The 14,056-nt window shown below is 45.1% G+C and overlaps 2 long non-coding RNA genes across 2 annotated transcripts in view; one reads left to right on the top strand and one right to left on the bottom strand.

Annotated features, from left to right (window-relative positions):
* The first annotated feature begins 482 nt into the window (after positions 1–482).
* Positions 483–5,733, top strand: LOC148686271 (uncharacterized). Its single transcript, XR_015948984.1, has 3 exons — positions 483–619; positions 4,084–4,219; positions 5,630–5,733. It is a non-coding gene; the product is annotated as an uncharacterized LOC148686271 (long non-coding RNA).
* Positions 5,734–8,776: 3,043 nt separating this feature from the next.
* The window catches only part of LOC148686270 (uncharacterized), a 44,659-nt gene continuing 39,379 nt past the window's right edge, over positions 8,777–14,056 (bottom strand). The window contains exon 3 of the long non-coding RNA XR_015948982.1: positions 8,777–12,486. This is a non-coding gene — a long non-coding RNA (uncharacterized LOC148686270). The remainder of the gene's footprint in view (positions 12,487–14,056) is intronic.

Below are 14,056 nucleotides of genomic sequence, written 5' to 3'. Positions count from 1 at the left end.
TAGGGTAATCCAAAGCATCACCATTCACTTTGTGCTTCTTCTGACCCGCTGCACTGAAAACAACAAAGAGGAAAAATAAAATAAACACCACACACACACACACACACACACACACACAGAGTATCCCTCCATAATCTCCGGGTTTAAAAGGGCAATTTGGTAACTGAGGCAGAACCTTAAAACACTGAATTCTCCAGGATGACAGAGAACACCAGGCCAGCATACAACTGCCAGCTGACCCTGTGGGATATTTAAAACACAGTCAAACCAACAATTCATGTTTTGCTGGATATGGTAAGCACCTGATAGGAGCTGAAGCTCACAGAGTTTTCCCTGTAAACTTGCTAGACAGAACTCTGTGAGAGACACTCCCACTGTGCATTGGCAGGGGTAGGGCGTAGCTATATATTCTCCTACCTGCCTGGGCACACCCCTTTTCTCTTTCCAACTCTTTCTGCTCTGCCAGCAATGTGAGAACATCTGCCATGCCTCAGCTCCACATTTTAAGCTAGACTCAAGTGAATTGACATTTTAAGCTAGACTCAACTGAATTAACATTTTAAGCCTGCTTGAACAAAGCTGCTGTACTGTATCTGTTACTCTTCAGCAGGTATTCCGAGTGAGTAAATGCTATTTTTACGTTTTGCTGTTATTGCTTTAAGGAGAAGAAAAGGGGTAAATAGCAGCAAAATCCAGTCTGCCTTAAAGCATCCTGGATTACTTAAACTAAAAAGCTAAAACTGGCCTATCTAAGCTTCCTTTTAAGCTGCAAAGGGGTGGCACTCTGCTGAACTCACAAATGTGAGGAAGGAAGGCTTATATCTAATAAATATATCCTCTACTACCATTTATTCACATCCCAACCATTTTCATATACTCTCAGCCCTAGTCCATGTCCTTTTGTGATTGTGACAGTTTTAAGGGGGTATTAGACACATTTTCTCTCCCTCTCTCTCTCTCTCTCTCTCTCTCTCTCTCTCTCTCTCTCTCTCTCTCACACACACACACACACACACACTCACAGAGGCCTGGGAATCACAAGTTGGATGAATGATGTTGCACTCAGGTCCTGCTTGCTTGCAGGCTTCCTATAGGCATTTGGTTTGCTGCCGCGAAAACAGAATGCTCAGCTAGATCCAGGAGGGCTCTTTTAAGAAGAGCCTCTTCTTTTCTTTTCTTTTTTGGTAATATAATATTTTTTGGTTTTCCAAACTACCTCCTTCCATGGGTGTACCCAGCATGGGGCAGGGGGTGCAGCTGCCCCCCCCTAGAAGGCCAAACCACGGGCCCGACTAGGGAAGCAAATACCCTGCGCAGGTGCCCCGCTTGTTGACACGGGAGGGGAGGGGGAGAGGAAATGCTGCTGGTGCCGTGGCTCCTCGACGGCGGCTCCTCCTCTCAGCCCGCCCTGCCTACATTTGCACCAATTCCCGCCCACTAAAGCCTTTGCGCCTCCCAATGGAAAGCCCTGCTGGGCGGCAACCTCTCCTGCCTAAGAGTTCTGCTGGGCTGGCAAGCGAAGGAGACGCGGCTCCCTGCATTGGTTGTAGCCGCTGCCACGCTCTGCCTCCCGGTAGGCTGCACTGCGATCGTCAGCACCATGGGCTGGGAATCACCCCCTTCCCCCCTTCTCACCCCCCTACCCCCCCCCGAGTTAGGAGTTGCTACTGAGACTCCTCCTGGGTCAGGAGAGGAAGTGCACCGACAGGAGCCAGTTCAGCCTCGGTGGGCAGAAGCAAAGGCGGAGTGGGGGGCGGCGCCCGAAGGCAGTGGTCGTGGCTGCTGCAAGGAAGCTGCGTGGGGGCATTTGCGCTGGATTGTCAGTGGCAGGAGTAGCCCAGCGGCAGTGACCCTTCCTCGCCGCCCCCCACCCCCGGCAATAGGAAAGGAGCTGCCTTGGGGGGCGGCACAGCTCTCCGCTCCCCCTGCATGCATTGCCCTCTCCGGGCATTGGCTGCTGTTTCCTTCTTTGCAATGCGCCCCCCCCCAGCCACTCTCCCTTGCTGCCCCTGCCGAGAGAGGAACGTTGAGGGCGGGGGAGCCGCCGCCGCCGTAGGGTCGCAGCTGGGGGGGGCTCGCTCGCCTGCGCTGCGCCACCCCACCTTTTCCATCTTTTGCTCCCTTGCGATGGGGAGGCGGCGGTGGCAGCTACTTCTTCTTCTTCTTTGAGGGTCTCAGCTTGGCAGGGGGGTCCCCAGTATCCTCCCAGGCCACGGGGGGATGGCCCCCCAGGACTAGCAGACCTCTGAGCTCCTTCCCCATCCCAGATATATAGGGTGGGAACTGGCAATGCTTCGGGGGGACCTGGAGGAGGGAAAGCGGGGCCCAAAGGGGTTTTTCAGGGGGGTGGCTAGCCGTAAATGGATGGGAGCGGTGTTTTCAGAGCAGGGGCGTCTGGCGTCTTAAGCATACCTGGCGCCCTGGCACCATGGTGTGACGGATCCCTCTGGCACTCCCACCCCGCCCCGCTTCCCGGCGCGGCGGGCGCAGCTCACTGCGCGGCTGCTGCCTGGAGGGCCGGAGCCCTGCGCAACCCAGTCTGGCCGTAGGGCCAACCCTGGGCCAGGGGGTGCTCCCCGCCCCCTGTTGCGATGCCCCTGCACGCGGCGGAGGCGGCCCCAGGCCCGCGCACCTCCAGAAAGCAGCCTGAAGCCGCTGAACAGCTGAGAGGCGCGCCTGGGGCGGCCTCTGCCGCGCCTCTCAGCGGGCGGAGTGGCACCCCTGGTGGCCTGGCGCCCCACACCACCGGACCCGGGCCTAGAGACGGCCCTGCTATAGAGCAGGGGAATTTGGTGTGAGAGAGTTTAGGGGGTTCATTTAGCGGCTGCAGCCACCACCGCAGAGTCGCCGGGCCCGCTGGCCCTGTAGCCCCGCCCACATTCCCACTTTGTGGCCCCTCCCCTCCCGTGCCTTGGCCCCTCCCCTGAACGACCATGGCTTGCCCCCCCCCCCAGTTGTGATCCTGGGTATGCCCCTGCCTCCTTCCCATATATCAGGGGTGGCCAACTTCCAAGAGACTGTGATCTACTCACAGAGTTAAAAACTGGCAGGGATCTACCCCTTTTTGGGGGGGTTCAGGTCGAGGTTGTTGAGCTTTTTTAGGAAGGAAAGCCATCCATGTTTTGGGGGGTTCAGATCAAAGTTGAGCTCTTTTTTTTAGGAAGGAAAGCCCTGTTTTGGGGGCTTCAGGGCAAAGATGTAGAGGTAGCTTCTTTGGGTGGAGCCAGTGATCTACCACAGACGTCCAGTGATCTACCAGTAGATCACGATCTACCTTTTGGACATGCCTGCCATATATATTACACTAGCTGGCCTAACCACGGGTTGCTGTGGCTCAGTCTGTTAAATGGACCCTCAGAGTCCTCCTTCAGACTCCCCTCACCTTCAGAGTCCCCCTTCATTTTGTTGAAATGTTTTACGCGTGTTCTGTTTACACAGGGTCGTCCCTGTGATTGCCCCCCACCCTGTCCCAACCCATGAGCTATGCCGTCCCCTCCCCCTGGCTCATCCCTGTGATTGGCCCCACCCTGTCCTGACCCATGACCTATCCCGCCCCCTCCTCCCAGGCGAGCCCCCACCTCCACTCGGCCCAGTGTGGAAAGGTGAGCCAAGATGCTGTGGAGAGGGAAGCTTTCCTAGGTGCAGTACCAGTGTAGCCGTCGCTAGAGGGCACTGTTTTGCAACATCTCCTGTGCTCCCAGCATGCACTTGAGGGTGATTTGTGAGTTCTGGAACACGGGGTTTGGGGTTTTTTACGTGGCCCAGGTGTGACATCTGTCTACACAACCTGTATATGGTCACTCTCATATTCACTTTGGACGTTGTGTCAAAATTTGAACGTCATCTGTCAAGCAGTTTTGGAGAAAGGTGGACACCCACCCACATGCCCTTTTTACATTTATACATATATATATATATATATATATATATATATATATATATATATATATATAGATTACATTGTACATTTGTAGCTTGCTCATACGAGCTGACTTCCCTTCTTCCTTCTTCTGATTTCTTTATGTCGCTTTTAAATTATTTGCATTGTCTTTGTTCATTTTGTACACTGTTATTTGTTTACAGACTTATCTATAAGAAGAGCCTCTTCTTAAGGAGCAATAGCAGCAAGGAAAAAGCTGGCACTGGAAAAGGAAAGTCTCTTGTTCCCCATTTGCTGCATTAAAAGTGCTGCTCTCATGTTGCCTACAGTAGCCTGGAGGTAAGGCCAGCTCCATTAGCATCTTCTAGAATTACTGCAGAACACAATTAAGAAAAATTGTAATAACAAGGAGTAAACATAAATGAAAATGAAGCACAATGCACATCTCTAATTATGCTGATTTGTCCTGGTTCCTTCCCACTGGCTTTGGGAATCAGGCTCAACTTCCTAGCAGGAGAAGCAGCAGTAATAGGAAATAACAGCTCACTCATTAAACTAAATATTTGAAGATGATCTGCAGGCTGCTACATCAGTGTATCTTATTATAGAATTTATTATCATTTTAGTGGGTTTTTTTGTCATGGTCCATTTGTTGAAGAATGCATAAGCAAGCTAGAAAATGAAACTAAGCATCCATTTTTAAAATTGTTGTTTTCACTAAACCCATTCCTGGGCGTATCTTTTCATGCTGCCCCTCATCCCACTTCTGGTGGTTTTCATCTGAATTTGACCTTGCTTAAAAGAACAGTACATGTTTCATATTCCGTTTTAAAAAAATTATCCCACAGCTTTAATATATAGCATCATAGCTATTTGCCACATACATCATGCAAGCAATGATAAATCTCTTCCGGAAAGAGCAAAGCCGGCTAATTTCTTTAGTGTTTGGTTTGGTCTCTTTCTTGCATTGACATCGGCCATTGTCCTACTTTATTGGTAGGGCTGTCAGAGGACAATCCTGTTGGAAGGAGTCTTCTGTTTGAAATGCTGTCCACCGAAAGCCTGTTTTAAAGACAATGAGCCACAATAAGGTGGATCAGGGCCCTTGAAGTTTCCTCTCTTTCCCAAGTACTGAGTGGGCACATATAGCACCTCGTCACAGACTTACTTAACATGGTGAAATGTATTTCTGTTGAAATTATAGGCATTACATTACTTCTTAATTCTCATATCTACATATAAATTAGTGCATGCTCCCCAATTGGAAGAACATTCTAATACAGGGTATGAGGAATATGAAAGCTGGGGACAGGGGCATAGCATTCACTTTGGGTTCAACTGTTTGTAACGAGTGCAAAGTGAGCTACTGTATCTTATCCGCCATGGGGGTGGGGGTGGAGTTATGTAAGGGGGTATCCATCATGTTCTACTTCAAGCAGCATTCACAGCCCTCATTTGTGCATACAGAGTAAAATGATGAGGTGGCAAGTTAGTTTGGTTATTTTGAAGCCAATAGAGATTATTTTTACATTCGGGTCATTGGGCCCTTACCCCCAGTACCCTGGAAGTAATTTCCATTACAATCAATGGGCTTTATTTCCAACGAATGTGTTCAAGCCTGGGGTGTTAAATGTTAAGGATCTCCGCCTTCCTTGTTACTATTATTAATTATAATGCCTTTCAAAATTCTATACACTGAGTCCGCTTTTGTGTCTTTTTCTTTTTCTTTTAAACCACACTGACACACAGAAACAGGCTCATGCAACTTGACTGATATTGCATATTTGTGCAGTCTATTGTGCTGGGCAATCTATTTATGGCATAATGGAAAAGGAGAACTAGACTGATGGGAGGTGAGTGCTTGGCAGTTGCAGATGCAATCTCACAATCAATATTCCAGTCATGAACAATCTGACAAAATGCAGTAAAAACAAGGATGTACAGGCTTGTGTTATTTTGTTATGAACTAGGACATTCAAAAGCAGCCTGAGGAAGGAAGGAGAAAAACCAACTCCCAATGAATTCCAAAGAAATCAGGCTGCTTAATCCACTCCCCAACCCCGAAAGCAAAATCTCCATGCATTCTTTTTGAATTCCAGTCAAGGTATATTCCTCTGTGATTCTCTTTTGCACAATTCAGGGAGAACAGGATACTGAGCATGGACCTGTGAAACATGGGTTCAATCCAACCATTTTAAAAATTGACTTTGTAGTTGAAGTTGAGATAGCTCCTTCCTCTCCTGTCCTGCTGTGGGAGCCTTAGTAAGTTTATTTACAAATATGTCCTAATGATTCAAAGGTTTGGATTTTGGCCACATATGTAGCTCATTGAGTTGCACATGCTTACACAGATATAATTGTGCAAAATTGTGCAAAAGATTGCAGCCTTAAATACAACTCCTTTTCCCGTAAAATGAGAACACTGGCCTACTTTGCAAGTTTATTGTTTGGAAGAATAATAAAAAGTAATTTTTTTTTGCAAGCTGAACAGGAATAAAGATATGGCATTATCCAACATGTTCCTTGGGGGAGGAAAAGAATTTCAATTCTACCTTTCAGTTGACTTTAAACTTTTCAAGATCTGTCAATACTGCTGTCAATGTCATGATGACCTTGTTTTTCAGCATCCAAATAATACAGTTAACACACACTTTTACATTCCTCTGACCATATGAACAGTTACATAGGAAAATGTAATTTAGAGCTCTGGAATAACAGCTTTTCTGTAACTGGTTTAAACCTCCTTCTGATCTAACAGTGTGGGAGTCTGATCTTAGGTAATGCAAAGCTGAGATATTTCAAATGCAAATGAGTATTCTCAGCAAAGTAAGTTTTACAGTAATACTACAAAGCAATGCAATCAGACCGATGAGATGGGAGTCATCGGAGGTCATCTGCTGGAAGAAAGCAGGCCCATAAATGCAGGCAGCAGAGAGCAACTTGAACAGCCTCCCACAAGGTGGCTGCCCCTAGTTTCATCTTTCACTTCCATTTCATATATAGAGCACCCTGTAGAATGTTCATCTCAGACACTATACATGCAAGTGAATTGCCCATTCAGGAAAGTATCTGCAGATATCCACAGATACCCCACCCCCACCCCAGTACCCTTGTTGTTGTTGTTTAGTCATTTAGTCGTGTCCGACTCTTCGCAACCCCATGGACCAGAGCACGCCAGACACTCCTGTCTTCCACTGCCTCCTGCAGTTTGGTCAGACTCATGTTGGTAGGTTCAAGAACACTGTCCAACCATCTTGTCCTCTGTCGTCCCCTTCTCCTAGTGCCCTCAATTTTTCCCAACATCAGGGTCTTTTCCAGGGAGTCTTCTCTTCTCATGAGGTGGCCAAAGTATTGGAGCCTCAGCTTCAGGACCTGCCCTTCCAGTTCCCTTACCATTCATTTATTCACAGTAGTCAAGATAGCCAGCCTACAAGGATGTATTTGTCTGTGATGGGTGGAGCTGGTGATAAGTGTAGTTCAAATCATATGGAGCCAACCAGAATGGAGAAGGAAGGTCTTAGGGTACTTTGCCCATTGCAGGAATGACCCTGATGACTTCTACCTCTATAGTTGCTTTTAAGATGGAGTAGGAAGATCTTTTTTCTAACTTCTTTTAGTCATTAATAGCTGTACTAAATCAACAACTCAGCAGGGATAAGGCAATTTTCTTTCTTGACGAAACCTTTGCTTTCATTGCTCTCTGAAAGCAAGACAAGGTCTATTAAAATAACATTAAGGGAAGAGATGCCAGCTCAAATTAGGAAAGTTTCAAACATCTTGAAACAGAGGGGGGGATATGATTAACAGGCTGATCGGATAAGTAAGGAGGAGGAACAACTAGCATGAACAACCTTCGTGCTTAATTATATCTTCCTTCCTCTCCTTCAGTTTAGCCGCTTTAATTACATGTGTTTTGGAATATAAACATATGTTCATTGTGCACACACATTCACACTCTTTATTATAATGGGCATCGCCTCAATTTTGCTTTGTTTTTAACCCAACAACTCTAAAGCTTCATTCTATTGCTTTTCCACCCACCCAAAAAAATGCATGTGCCAGAGAAATAAGCATTTTCAAAGACAGTTACACCCTAACCCTGAACACCCACACTTAAATCGAATGCACACAAGGCTAAAAGTGTGCAAGACAGAGTCCCTGATTATTTTGCTTCCTTCTCCACCATGAGAAAAGGCAGAGATCTGCCATCCTAGAAGGGTGCAGTCCTATGATCCCTAGGGCAGCGTTTAAGGGGTCAGTGAATGCAGTGGTGGAGAGCAGGCGGGGGCATGCCTAGTGCGCATCCTGGGGGCATGGCACACTGCCCGCAGGGGCGTGGTGCGTGTCCTGGGGGTGTGGCACACTACCCGCAGGGGCGTGGCACCCAGCCGGGGGGGGGCAGCCACAATGGCACCCCACTGGGATCATGGTGGTGGGGGTGCGCTCCCCCTGCCCCCCTCTTCCTCCACCAGTGAGTGGATGGACAGGAGCCACCATCCTGAAATCATGAACAGAGGTCTGATGTTGGTGAAACAGATCCAGTGCTAGATCCCACCACTCTGGTGGTGACAGCTCCTCCAATGCTGTGGTCCAACTGATGGGGCTCTGGTGTCAAAAAGGCTAAGAAGAGAGCATGCCAGGAAGCTGCTGGCATCCAAATGACCCCAAGCCCTTCCAATACCTTGCCATGCCTCCAACAACCAGAGAGAAATTGGGAAATGCTTCTAAGCATGTCTAAACCTCTGTCCCCCACTAAACTAAATTGTTTTTGTATAATTGGAGATACTCCGATTTGAGTGTTCCTCTGCCCCCCCCCTTCTGCCCTGCCGCGTATTGGATCAAAAGTTAAACTGCTTTCATTTCACTCTCTCTCTCACACACAAACATCCTTAGGATTTCCTAAAACTAAGGCTGCAAAAATAAGTGTCTATGTTATGTTGCAGTCCTAAGCACAAAGCACATGTCAATGAAATCAATTGAATCCACTTCAACTAAAAAGAAATTGAATCTACTTCCAGCTAAATTATCAGACCACAGCCAAAGGTCATCTAGCCCAACCTCCTGCCAAAGAAAAGCATTACAAACAATATTTGCCTGTAGTCAATTGAGTGAGAGAATGGACAGGTTGGAGAATAATGCTGTGCTCACAGTGGAGGTGCTGTCTTCATATTCAGAGCAGTATTGTGGTAATCATTTTCAGTGCCAGGACTCAGCTCTGTAGTATACAGACTATAAACAAAGATTTTTTTTTAAAAAAAAATATTTTTATTAAGATTTACACAACAAATTTAAATTCAAACAAACCATCCACATCATCATTTAGGATTCCCTGAATCCATTGACTTCCCTCCACCCTACATACATGGTGGACAAAAGCATTCTGGGAAATGATTTACCATAAACAAAGATTTCTTTTGAAAATGTGCAGAGTGCAATTTCCTCCTAAATGAGCCACTGTTGTAGGGCAGGTTTTCAGATCACAGACTGCACCTTTCTTACAAGATTCAGAGCTTCAAAACAACTGTCTTTTGTTTAACAAAGTGCAGACACACCATTTAAGAATACAAAACCAATTCTGGTACACTGCTGGTTTTTGTGCCTTGTCCATGGAATTTCTTCCTCTCCAAGCTCTATGCCCCTGCCACCCACTTTTCTTTTCAATGTGGGCTCGAGCCTAACTTTGAGCAAAAGATTCCTGCATTGCAGGGGGTTGGTCTAAATGACCCTCGTGGTCCCTTCCAACTCTAAAGTTCTGTGATTTTATTATTATTTCTTAAACCAAAAGGTGGTTGCTTATGTTGTTGAAAATTCCTGAGGCCACGGCATTTGATTCAAAACTACAGGCTTCCTAGAATACTATGTTAACTAATTTAATAAAACATTGCCAGTCATCCAAAGAGCTCATATCGGCAATTTCCTCTTCCTCATGACCACTGAAACAGTCACTGCCCCAGTAGCTTCATGTCCAAGCAAGGATCTGAACTTACATTTCCCAGTGCAAGTCCCACACCCCGTCCACTAAATTTCCCTGCCTCTCGAGGCTTCTGTGTTGTTGCTATATATGTTAATCCAACATAGTTTTGGCCCCTTGATCTTTTCCTTATGAATGAATGTCTTCAACACATGTGTGTTTATGTTGAAATCAATTCCAGTCACCGAACACAATAAACCCAGTAAGTGTTCCAGAAAAAAATATTCTGGCAAAAGAAAAAGAAAGGAATTTGTTAGATTGTTGATTTTCTTCCCCATCTCCTGCAGGCTGAAGACTTTATTTTTTTTTTAAAAAAAGGTTACAAAACATTGCTATTTTTTTTTTAGATCCTTAAAACCCAAGAGCGGCTTCCATCACCACCTGACAGAAGAGAGGCGCACATTTTCAATCTGTTGAAAATAATTGTGTGGAAAAACTCATTCGGTGGCTTCCAGACAAAATCCAATCAGTGTAATGGTTTTTGAGAACGAGGAACTGTATTCACATTTCATTCATGTAAAGAATGAGATAATAGAGGACTTTCATGGGGGATGAGCACCCTGCAGGTAGTGCAGTTTGCTGTGCTGTATGCAGGGCCTTGCTGGGTCCATCGCATAAAGAAAAATCTCTCTTAATTTGTCCCCATCCCTCAGGCATCAAATACATTTTCTTCCAAAATGAATGGACTGAAGCAAGGATTGACAGCATTTGCACTTCAATGAGATTCCCTGTGAATGACAGCTCTGTTGCTTTGGGAAAACCAGCTGTGATTCTAGCATTCCTTTAATGCGATAAAATTGATGTAACCTGCCGATACCTGGGTCCTTGTCATGAAACCTGGGTAATTATTTCCTAAATCAGAAAAAGAGGGGAGAGAAAAGGGCTTTTCACATTTACCGTGCTCACTGTCTTCAGCTAATAAAAGGTTTAATTGAAAGCTAATAATTTCAAATCCAGCACAGCAGAATTAAGGCCTCCAAGAGTAGCATCACGTTCACTCCAAGCACTGCTACTCTAGCTCGAGTTGCCTGAGATTTTCATTTTGAACAGTGTTCTTTTGCCCCCTGTAGCAATTTATTCTTTTCAGACACAATAAGCCTGCAACTTATATGGGGGTTACCATAACCTCCAACATTTCACCAATGAAAATAGGGACGTCCTAAAGGAAAGTGGGACATTCTGGGATCGAATCAGAAACCAGGACAGCTTATCTAAATGAGGTACTGTACATCCCTAGAAAAATAGGGACACTTGGAAGGTCTGAGTTACATTCCGGGATCACGCCTAAAGCTAAAATCACATATAGTCAGAACACATTGGTCCAATGGCAGGTGGTATTGACAAAGTCTTTCTTCTCCAGATATCTGCTTCCTTTCCACCCCCTTTTAATTTTTTAAAATATCTTTTGCCAAGCGTGTAAAGCTGAATGCAAGTAAGTTAAATGTGTGTAAGTTGTGGGCTTACTGTACTCCAGGCAGCCCTGTGCAGGGGATGGGGGGCGGCCAAGTACACTTGCCCCAGGCCTTGGAGGGCTAAGCCAGCTTGGGGGGTCCTGCCGGGGACTGTCTTCTTCTTCTTCTTCTTCTTCTTCTTCTTCTTCTTCTTCTTCTTCTTCTTCTTCTTCTTCTTCTTCTTCTTTTATAATTTTATTCTAGCAAGACTCCCACATTGCTTCAGAAAATCAAGAAGAAAATATCACATGTAGCAGGAGCCTACCAGGAGCTGGTTTTGTTGCCCAAGCAGTACTGAAAAATGGCGAGGAGAGGTGTAAAGCAATAGGCAAATCCCAGTATATGGTTGCTGAGCTGTGTTCAGGTTGGCCGAGTAGAGCAGCCTTAAGGGGGGGATTGTGGATTTGTTGTTGTTCTTGTTTTTACTATGTACTTTGTGGTTTTTACATTGCAGTGTACCACCCTGAGATCTGTGGATAAAGGGTGCTATACAAATAATAATAATAAAGTTGTGGAGGTCCCAGTTATAAAGAGAATGACTGGAATTCATTGAACACATTTTATGAATGTAGTTTATAGTTAATGACAAAAGGATACCCAAATATATTTCTTCCAGTTTCCACAACTCACCCAAACTTGCAAGCTACAGTGGTACTTTGATTTAAGAACAGCTTAGTTTATGAACAACTTGGATTAAGAACGCTGCAAACCCCGAAGTAGGTATTTTGGTTTGTGAACTTTGCCTTGGAAGCAGAACATGTTTCGCTTCCTGTTGAGTGTGTTCCATTTGTAAATTGAGTCCCCCGCTGCTATGGGAAAGCATGCCTTGGTTTAAGAATGCTTTGGTTTAAGAACAGACTTCCGGAACGGATTAAGTTCATAAACCAAGGTACCTCTGTATTGGTAAGAATATTACAGTTGGATTTGATTTATTTACTTGGCTTAACATTTCTGCATGAATAGCACAGTTTATATAAAAAAATTACCACAAAAAATACCAGGCTCCAGCATGCCTTTTCCCACAGTGCTTCCTGTTACTCCTCAAGGTCTAGATGTGTAGCTAGAGAGTAACATTCCTGCCCATTGTTCTGCACAAAGAAGATAGTCAATGACTAGGCACAGTCCATGGCCTAATACTTGGTTGTAATAGAAGAGGATCCCAGCAGATGGGTGACAAAGGACAACTAGGGAAACAAAAATAAATGTAGTTTAGAAAAAGAACACCCAGTGGCTTGGCAACCCATCAACTCCATTTTAATCCCTTTAGCTTTGTGTTCATCACCGAGGCTGTAAAAGGTAGCATACAGTGAATAAAAAAGAATTGCAGAAGAGTCAGCAAGAATGTTTTCAGATGGGACTTTTAAAGGTCACTAAAACATAAGTGTTTTAAAAGTCTTCTAGCAAGTCATGGAAACTAGAGGTTCAGTTTCCTGTGAACATTTTTGGCAGTCCTGAAAAACGCCTCCCTTCTAAAACACTCTTTAAAAACAAACAAACCCATTTTTAAAACTGAAAATAAATGGCAGTAAGTTGTAATACAAGCTTATAATTGTTTGTGTTAATCCATAACATAAGTGAGGTACAGAGGTTAAAAAACATACAGAGTAAATGCCATATGCTTTATACAAGGGATGAGGGAAACTGAAGAGAAGTAATGAACATTTGCCATCATCTATTACCCATCTCCCAGCAAGTTGCACTTTGTTATTCCAATCCATAATAAACAATGACAATCTATCAATAAAGCTCTTACTCTCTTGCCAACCTTCTCTGTTTTTGATCCTTTCCGTCAGCTTCAGCATGTATCCCATATCCCATTCAACCATCCTCTTGTGTCGGAGATTCTTTCTGTTTCCACTTTTGGCAGACTGCCATCCTGACAGCCGTAAATACATAAGTAAGCATTTCTCTATCCACCCTGTTCACTTCATTTTCTGTGTTACCAAACAAAATGATTAATGGGTCCTGCTTTGTTACAACCTGTCATTTCCTTGGTGTACACCAATACTAACTCCCAGACCAACTTAGTACACATACACCAAACATGTGATATTTCCACTCCCGTTGTCCCACATCTCCAAGATTGGTCATCTGCTCTGGGATCTATGTGAATCAGTCCTTTGATATGTTTCTATACACCTTTTCCATGCCCTGACTTCTTCTCACTCTCATTTTTCTAACACTTCCGAATACGAATGCATCTGTGTAAGCGGATGCCTTCATCTCCCCTGGCTGCAACAAAACATGTCTCTTCCATATAGGTAGGGTTGCCATATTTCGAACTGTGAAAACCTAGGCAGTTGTTGAGCTTCTTTTAGTTTTGCCCAAAGTTGTTTAGCTCTTTGGGCAAAATTGCTGCCAGCCTCCCCCCCCCCAAAAAATTGGCCATTTTTGAGCTACTTTAATGGAAAAACAGCCAAAAACCGGCACTGCCAACATGGGCTGTCTGGATTTTCCCAGACATTTCCCCAGTTTCTGGCCAGACACTGCTCAAAAAATACCCGGGAAAATCCGGATGTATGGCAACCCTATGTACGGGTCTTTACAGCCACAGCAGGCACCGTAACGCTCCACCACTCAAAGATGCATGAAACGTTGTTTCATGAAACAGACAGACACCAAACACTCAGAAGTAAGTCTCATTGAATTCAATTGGGTTTATTCCCAAGTAAGTAGTGTGAAAGAGGAGAGCGCAAAATATGGTCTGAAGCTCAACATCAAAAAAACTAAGATCATGGCCACTGGTCCCATCAC

This window comes from Zootoca vivipara, chromosome 3 (genome assembly GCF_965207765.1).
Source record: "Zootoca vivipara chromosome 3, rZooViv2.hap1.1, whole genome shotgun sequence".
NCBI classification, from domain to species: domain Eukaryota; kingdom Metazoa; phylum Chordata; class Lepidosauria; order Squamata; family Lacertidae; genus Zootoca; species Zootoca vivipara.
This window is presented reverse-complemented; position numbering and strand designations above follow the sequence as displayed.